Here is a 7656-nt window from a genome sequence, read left to right on the forward strand (position 1 = left end):
GTCTTCCTACAAACAGTGAACGAATTCACTCAAATTGGCCAAATTATGCAGGTTGGTCTATTACGTCATGATCGTGCTTAGCGTCATCAACCGCGACGTCGTCGTATGAAACGTCAACGTTAGTTGACGGCACATATATTCTAGATCGCATATACGAAGATTCATTCCACTAGGACAAACCAAAGCCCAAAGCCCTGTATAGGGAAAGGTACGATAACTCATTTACAGGCGCCATTTTGGGTCCTAACTATGACGCCATAAAATCAATGATAATATGTCAGACAAAATCATACTCAAAATCGGCCAAAGCAAAATGACATGATTAACAGAATTTAATTTGGCGTTCTTCATGAATTATCGGAGAGCGATATCTCGTAATCAGTGTCTTTCAGTGGTGGGAGGATAAATGATTTATTTTTAAATTCCTCAAACATAGATTGATTATGTAAGCGAAATGTGTCGAAAAATCGAATTTGACAAACATCAATTAAAAAAATGTATTTGTCATTTGGTGGCGGGCATTTCTTTTGTCAAATTTGGTAATATAATACCATTTTAAAAATGAAAAGAAAATCAACACGAATTTGGTAATAAAAGGGGTTTGCGATAATCTCAAAAATTTAATTTCGAGAAATCTTGACGGTAGAAATTCAAAATGACCGGCAAAATGACATACAAAATGGTGGAATTTTAATCAGTCGTCATTTTTTTCCGTTGGGTTTGACTTGTAATATGTGGTATATCAATCCCGAAATGACATAGTTGCTCTAAAATGAATATATTGTTAATGCGCTTTAAGCATCTAGATGCACTAGACTTGTTGGCAATAAAGATCCAATCATAGTTTTTAGTTACACACCGTTTCCCACCCATAGATGTTTTTAAATGACAATCATATACTTTATTCAGCTCGACGCAAGACTTAAATGAATAGATGCAGTTCGTTTAACTTGATTGTAGATATTATATCTGTGTTGCATATCATAGAAGTATCTTATTTCATATTGACATTAAGGTGTACTTGTTTTATTGTTTCATATAGCCTATGCATTTTCTTGTTTCACTTGACTAAACAAAATATTTTGTAGGAATGTAGGCTTTTATAAATTGAACAAAAAGCCGATAAATGTGGCGATTTGTAACAAATCTCAGACACGATATACACGTATATTTAATACTAGTTGAGCACCAGAACATGATAACTTCATTGGAAAAGGGGCGCAAATACCCAAAAGAGTGGGACAAACTCTAAACCAACTGCGTCTCTTCACTGGACCCCTTCAATGTCTGTCTAACTGTGGAATAACATGTACAGTATTTGTTTCTGTTAAATTTGTGCGGTTTATATATTAGATTGGTATTATTATTTACACATGGACGGGGAGTGGAAACGTCTTACCCCAAACAAATTGCAAAAGAAGCCAGAAAGTTTCGGAGAGCGATATCTCTTATCACGTCACTGATAAAACATATGCCCGAAACACATGTCACGCTTGACACCTTTTGTTTAAATTACACTGATTTTAAGTTACACTGATTTTAAATGTTTTATCCATTAGTCAATTTAAAGAAATTTCTATTTTCGAAAAATTGATGATACAGTTAATGATCGATGACCGAAAACTGACACACAATCCGGAATGGCTCCAGACCAAAAAATCATGGAATTTCAGGCATTTATTTTGCCAGCTAGAAGGCAAAAAGGTTTTATCTCCTAAATTACTATTTAAATCTTCATTTTTCACTTTACCCGTCTGCACAAAAAAATCTGATTTTTAAAAGCGTATATTTAATAGCGCTTTTATCTGGTGTATCTTTATTTCACTTTCTTATGAATTAGACTATATTCTTATAACAATAATGTGCGCTTTTTGTTGTATTATAATGATAATAATAGTTTGTTCAGCTATACTTTTCGTTTAAAAAAATGTATGTTTTATCTCTTTTTCGCGGAATTCTATGACATATCTATCTACATCCCTGTCGGGGGCAGCCAACTGCGACACAACAGTATGATAGGATAATATATTCTCTGATTTCTTTCAAATCAGAGAACTGAACTTGATGATTTAAATGAAACTATTGACTTTAACGTTCATGAATTTGATAGAAAATTCTGTTTATTTAGAAAATTTTAACTTGGTTAGTGAAGCTAATTAAATCGTCTGCTCCTAAATCTTGTTCATTAGATCCTGTTTCGACTCCTGTTTTTACCAATATTATTAATTCGTGTATATCATCCTCTACTATTCCCAACGTTTTCAAACAAACTTATGTTACCCCCTTAATTAAAAAGTCTACACTGGATCCTAATGTTTTTAAAATATTACAGACCTGTCTCTAACTTAAGTTTTATTTCTAAAATATTGGAGAAATGTATTGCTTCTCAGATAATAACTGTTTGTATGAACCATTTCAAAGTGCTTATAAACAATTTCACAGTACCGAAACATCTTTAATCCGGGTTTCAAATGATATTTTAATGGAAATTGATAATAGAAAATGTACAATTTTAATTTTATTAGATTTATCTGCTTTCGATACGATGGACCCTTCCATTCATCTATGTAGACTTCAATTTAAATTCGGTATTTGTGGCTCTGCATTAAATCTTTTAGAAAGCCATCTTTTGGATAGAAAACAGTGTATTTTAGTTAATTGTAAATCGTTGTCTGAATCTGTTTTGTCATCTGGAGTTCCTCAAGGTTCTGTTCTTGGTCCGATTTTATTTACCCTCTATACGTCACCATTAGGTGATATTTTCAGAAATTATGGTCTCAGCTTTCATTTGTATGCCGATTAAACCCAATGATATATTTCATTTACACCTATTTGTCCATCTACTTTCAGTTTATCAAAATTGCAACTTGAGAACTGTATTAGTGAAATTAGAAAATGGATGTCAAAGAACTTTCTAAAATTGAATGATGATAAAACCAAATGTTTGTTATTAGACTCAAGGCATCAATTAAGTAAATTTGCACATGATACCCCCCCCCCCTGTTGTAATTGGTAATTGTGATATATACTGAGCGCCATGGAAAACGCATCACTTTTTTTCCCAAATATTTTATTACTAGGTGCTTTTGTATGTATAATATTATGCAATACTATGAACTATTGTTTCACACAATGCTCCCAAAAGCAAAAAAATATCGGCCTGTGTGCAAAACAAAAATTGCACGAGATGCACATGAAAAACCCAATATTCACGTGCAGCATTGTGTGTGAGCCCTTTAAAAGCATGTTTTCAACTTAATGTGCAGTACATGAACTGTGAAACGTCAATCTGTGTGAAAATCAACGGAATGAAGCCATGGGAATGTCCAGGGCTGGCATGTCTACACGTGCTATTGCCAGACACTTCAATTGTCATCAGTCCACTACTGTAAGGTTAGTGGAACGTGTTCGAGTTACTGGATCAACACGTGGCCGTCAACGTCCTGGTCCACAACGCGTTACAACCCAGGCTCAAGACCGCGTGATAGATTCCGCCCAGCGACTCGAACAGGTGCAGCAGTCGTCGGAAGACAAGGACCAGTAAGTGCCAACACCGTAAGACGTCGTCTAAGAGAAGTAGGACTCCGTGCACGACGACCTTATGTTGGAGCTATCCTCAGGGATCATCACCGTCGGCGGCGTTTGATATGGGCTCAAGGACACTAGCAAAGTGTGCTCTTCAGTGATGAGTGTCGCTTTCATCTTTATCACGATGATGGCCGTCAACGTGTGTGGAGACGTCTTGCAGACTGCTGCATCTTCAAAACAAATCGATGGGGTGGGAGAAGTGTAATGGTGTGGGGAGGCTTCACATTTCATCACCGGACCGCCCTACACATTTGCAGGGGTCGCGTTAATGCTGTAGCCTACCGTGATGATGTCTTGCAACCAATTGTTGTTCCGATGTTTCGAGCGCACCCACAACTTCAGCACTACCAACAGGATAATGCACGTCCGCATACCGCCCGTTTGAGTATGGACTATCTGGCTGCTAACAACATCAATGTCTTGGACTGGCCAGCCATGTCTCCGGAAATGGCACCGATAGAACATGTCTGGGATGACCCCAGATGCACACCGTTGCTGCTTTAGAAGCTGCTCTTGTCCAAGAATGGAACAATTTGCCCCAGGCCTTCTTTCAAACATTGGTAAATTCCATGCGACGTCGCTGCACAGCGTGCGTAAGAGCCCGTGGAGGACACACGCGCTACTGACATCTGTGTCGTACTTTTGGTTTTGACCCCTCTGACTTTGTACCGTTGATTACAGATTAAACATCCATATAAGTGTACAAATGTGTTGTTATTGATGTGTTCCCATTTGGATATTGTTCACAATAAGAAGCAAAATAAATAAGATATGTTTACAGGAGCATTTTGTTATACGAAAGACTAATTTATGCGTTTTCCATGGCGCTCAGTATATTTTCATCTTATTCTGCTCGTAATATTGGCGCAATCATTGATAGTTTTATGCTTATGGGAGCTTAAGTAAATAATATTTGTAAATTGTGCTATTTTAATATCAGAAATATAGGTAAAATAAGTAAATTTGTATTATGAAAAGAAGCTGAATATGATCGAAAGTAATCACACTTTCAATAAAAATGTAAACTTGCAAAATTCGAATCAAAATTGTCAAAATTGAGGCAATTTCACACGGTGTCTCTAAACTTTTGTTACATAAGTCGTACCTACATTTAAAGGCAACACGAAATTTTTAGGAGAATTCCCAGATTTCACAGGATACACGTCGATAGACAAATTAAATGCCAAAATGGAAAGAAATATCCCACATAGCTTTGTCAGAAAGTTTCAGCTCGATATATATTTGCCATTCGGAAGGTTTTATTTAACCTATTTATGGAGTACCAGTTTAAAATTTCATGCACGAATTTATAAATCTGGCGAAATGTGAAAATATCTTACACGAATAAATACTCTAGTGTTCCCCAAAAATAGTTTGTAAATTGTGATCTGTGTATAAAGGTTACAATGAATGATTTTATGACATCGCATAGGAGAGTGTGAGTCAAATTCAAATCAACATTGATAAATTTTGAAATTTAGTGAATACGTGTATACATAAGAACTGTTTATTATGAATTGAATAGAAATCGACTTGACACAAATATCAGGTTCATTTCATTGAGTGAGGAGAATTCAGATTGGCGAATTCATATGTATCACACTACCCCATTAAGTTAAAGACATAATTTACAATCATCCAATGGGTTTTTCATTCAATATATTTATTGAAATTATTTCAAAACAAACAAAAGCCTGCTTTTTCACTTGCAAACGCGTTTTAAAATTAGGATTTAGGGAGTGGTTCACAAATGACCAGGACATCCAAGCCTCTCGCAGCTAACCCATTGATAAAGGTGGTGGCTTCTATTAAGGGGATAAATAAATGAAATGGGTTTTTATTTCCTATAATTCAAGATATTAAGTGAAGTTGAAGAAATAATAAAATGTTCAGCGTTAAAATTATAAAACGATGCCTGGGGATTTAGAATGCCCATAAATGTTGTGACGATTGATTCATGGTGTTAATAGGTGTGACACTATAAAACTGAATGCTTCAGAACATAGCACAAAAACCGACACTATTTATAGACATTTTGAAAGATTATCAGACTGAAAATCTAAAGGTTCTATTCATACACAAGTGGGGTGTATGGGGACAGAAATTAACCTATTATGAAACATGTATTCATATGATAATTTCATAATATAATTCTTTATTGCAATGAATGCAAACTAAATGTACTTTTTATTACTACAGTGTACATATATTAAAGCTGTGTTCTCTATAAAATAAATAATCACAGACGACAACTTATCAGACCAATGTTCACCGAAAGCAAATTCGTCCATATAGACCCTAAAGTCAGACCACTCTTCTATATCACATGGTCGACTTTTAAGTTTCAAAGAGGCTTGGGGTTATAATTCTTAACGTCGATACTGCGATACATTTTTCCAGAAGGAAGAACCCTATCCACCTCCATTTAAGGAGATATCTTCCCGTTTACATTTAAAATTTTGAAATTTTATGAACGTGATACAGGAGGGGGTTTTAAAGGGCATTCATTAAAGCTCGGTGCGACTGCACATTAGTATAGAAAGTACAATCATGTCGAATTTCTAAATTTTCAGATTGCAAATAACGAAAGTATTTTGAGAAGATATCAGGTCACATTTTGAATCAGTGGGATTGTACGCGAAGATACCCTATCGAATATCCAAAACTAGATTATTTCCCTACACTAAAATAACTGTCCGCCATAGATTGTCACCAAATTTAACTGCACCCGCGAATGTATTGTAAAGTAAATAGTAAAGTTACGTAATCATTTTAAAAAATGTAATAACATATCTATTGAGATATGTGACGTCACAGCATCTATGATTGAAGCCAGTAGATTCGACATAGTAAGCTCTGCCTTTATATCAGGAACATTTTGGTGAAATTTTGGTATCCATCTATTTGTTTGCATACCCAATTATCGAAACACAATCGTTTCCAAATTCGTTACTGTTTTGGTTGTCACAAAACCATAACATATGGCACTCTTCGTGTTCATAGCAGAGCCTCTTTTAACGCTTGTGGGTGCACGTTGTGAGAATCCCATAGCAGGTATCACGGGATCCATATGGACCCCAGTTATAACTCGAAGGTTTTGAGTACAGATATATTTCAATTATCTGAAAAACAACTAAATTATTATCCAAAAACATTTGACATTTTAGTGACATGGAATAGATTTAATAATTCTCACAAAATTGCTACTTTGTGTACTATGTGATAAAGAGGTTAAATGGCAATTTCACGCTTGATACAAAAACCATTGAATATTTGGAATTCATCATTTAATTTTTGGTATTTGTAACATGCAGATGCTAAAAGAGATACTACTCTGGCATACGCAATAGGATATCAGGCAGCAAACACGTTATCAAACATCCCTACTGCGAGTTATCAGATAGGGGTTCATTGACCCCATGTTCCCTTCAAGCGTTGGACCTGATTTGCATATAACATAACTCTGCATGTAGGTAGCAGATGTAACACTATTTTAGTGATAACAGAGATCAGTTTAGCACATATAGGATTTATTTACATCGGAACAGAATATCAAACAGTTACAAAGATAAAACATGAACTAAACTACATCGGGAACTAGACTACGACAGGAACACATATAACAATATTAAATCCACCATTCCGCCCATCGGACAATACATAAGACTCGTGGTCATACATGCAATTGTTTCTTTTATCTCGTCATGGCATGCTTACTGACTAGTGCGTATCCTTTAAAGTAATGCGGGGCGTGTGCACAGATCATATGTAGTTTGTAAATGACATATGGGATTAATTATATAATTATTTAATTAGAACGTGACTAAACAGAAGTATATATATATATTATACAGAGTTGAAAAGTCAATATCACATATTATCAAAAACAGCTTAGGCCACTAAGTTCTATGCACCTAAATGATCGTTCAATTTGATAAAAGTTATAGACTATTTTGTAACACAGATGAATACCCATTTCTTGGCTACGTGTAAAACAATGTATATATAAAAAAATTCAGAAAGCAGTGCCCAGTAGTTATTACAAAACACTATAAAACAATGGGTCCA

This window comes from Patella vulgata, chromosome 8 (genome assembly GCF_932274485.2).
Source record: "Patella vulgata chromosome 8, xgPatVulg1.2, whole genome shotgun sequence".
NCBI classification, from domain to species: domain Eukaryota; kingdom Metazoa; phylum Mollusca; class Gastropoda; family Patellidae; genus Patella; species Patella vulgata.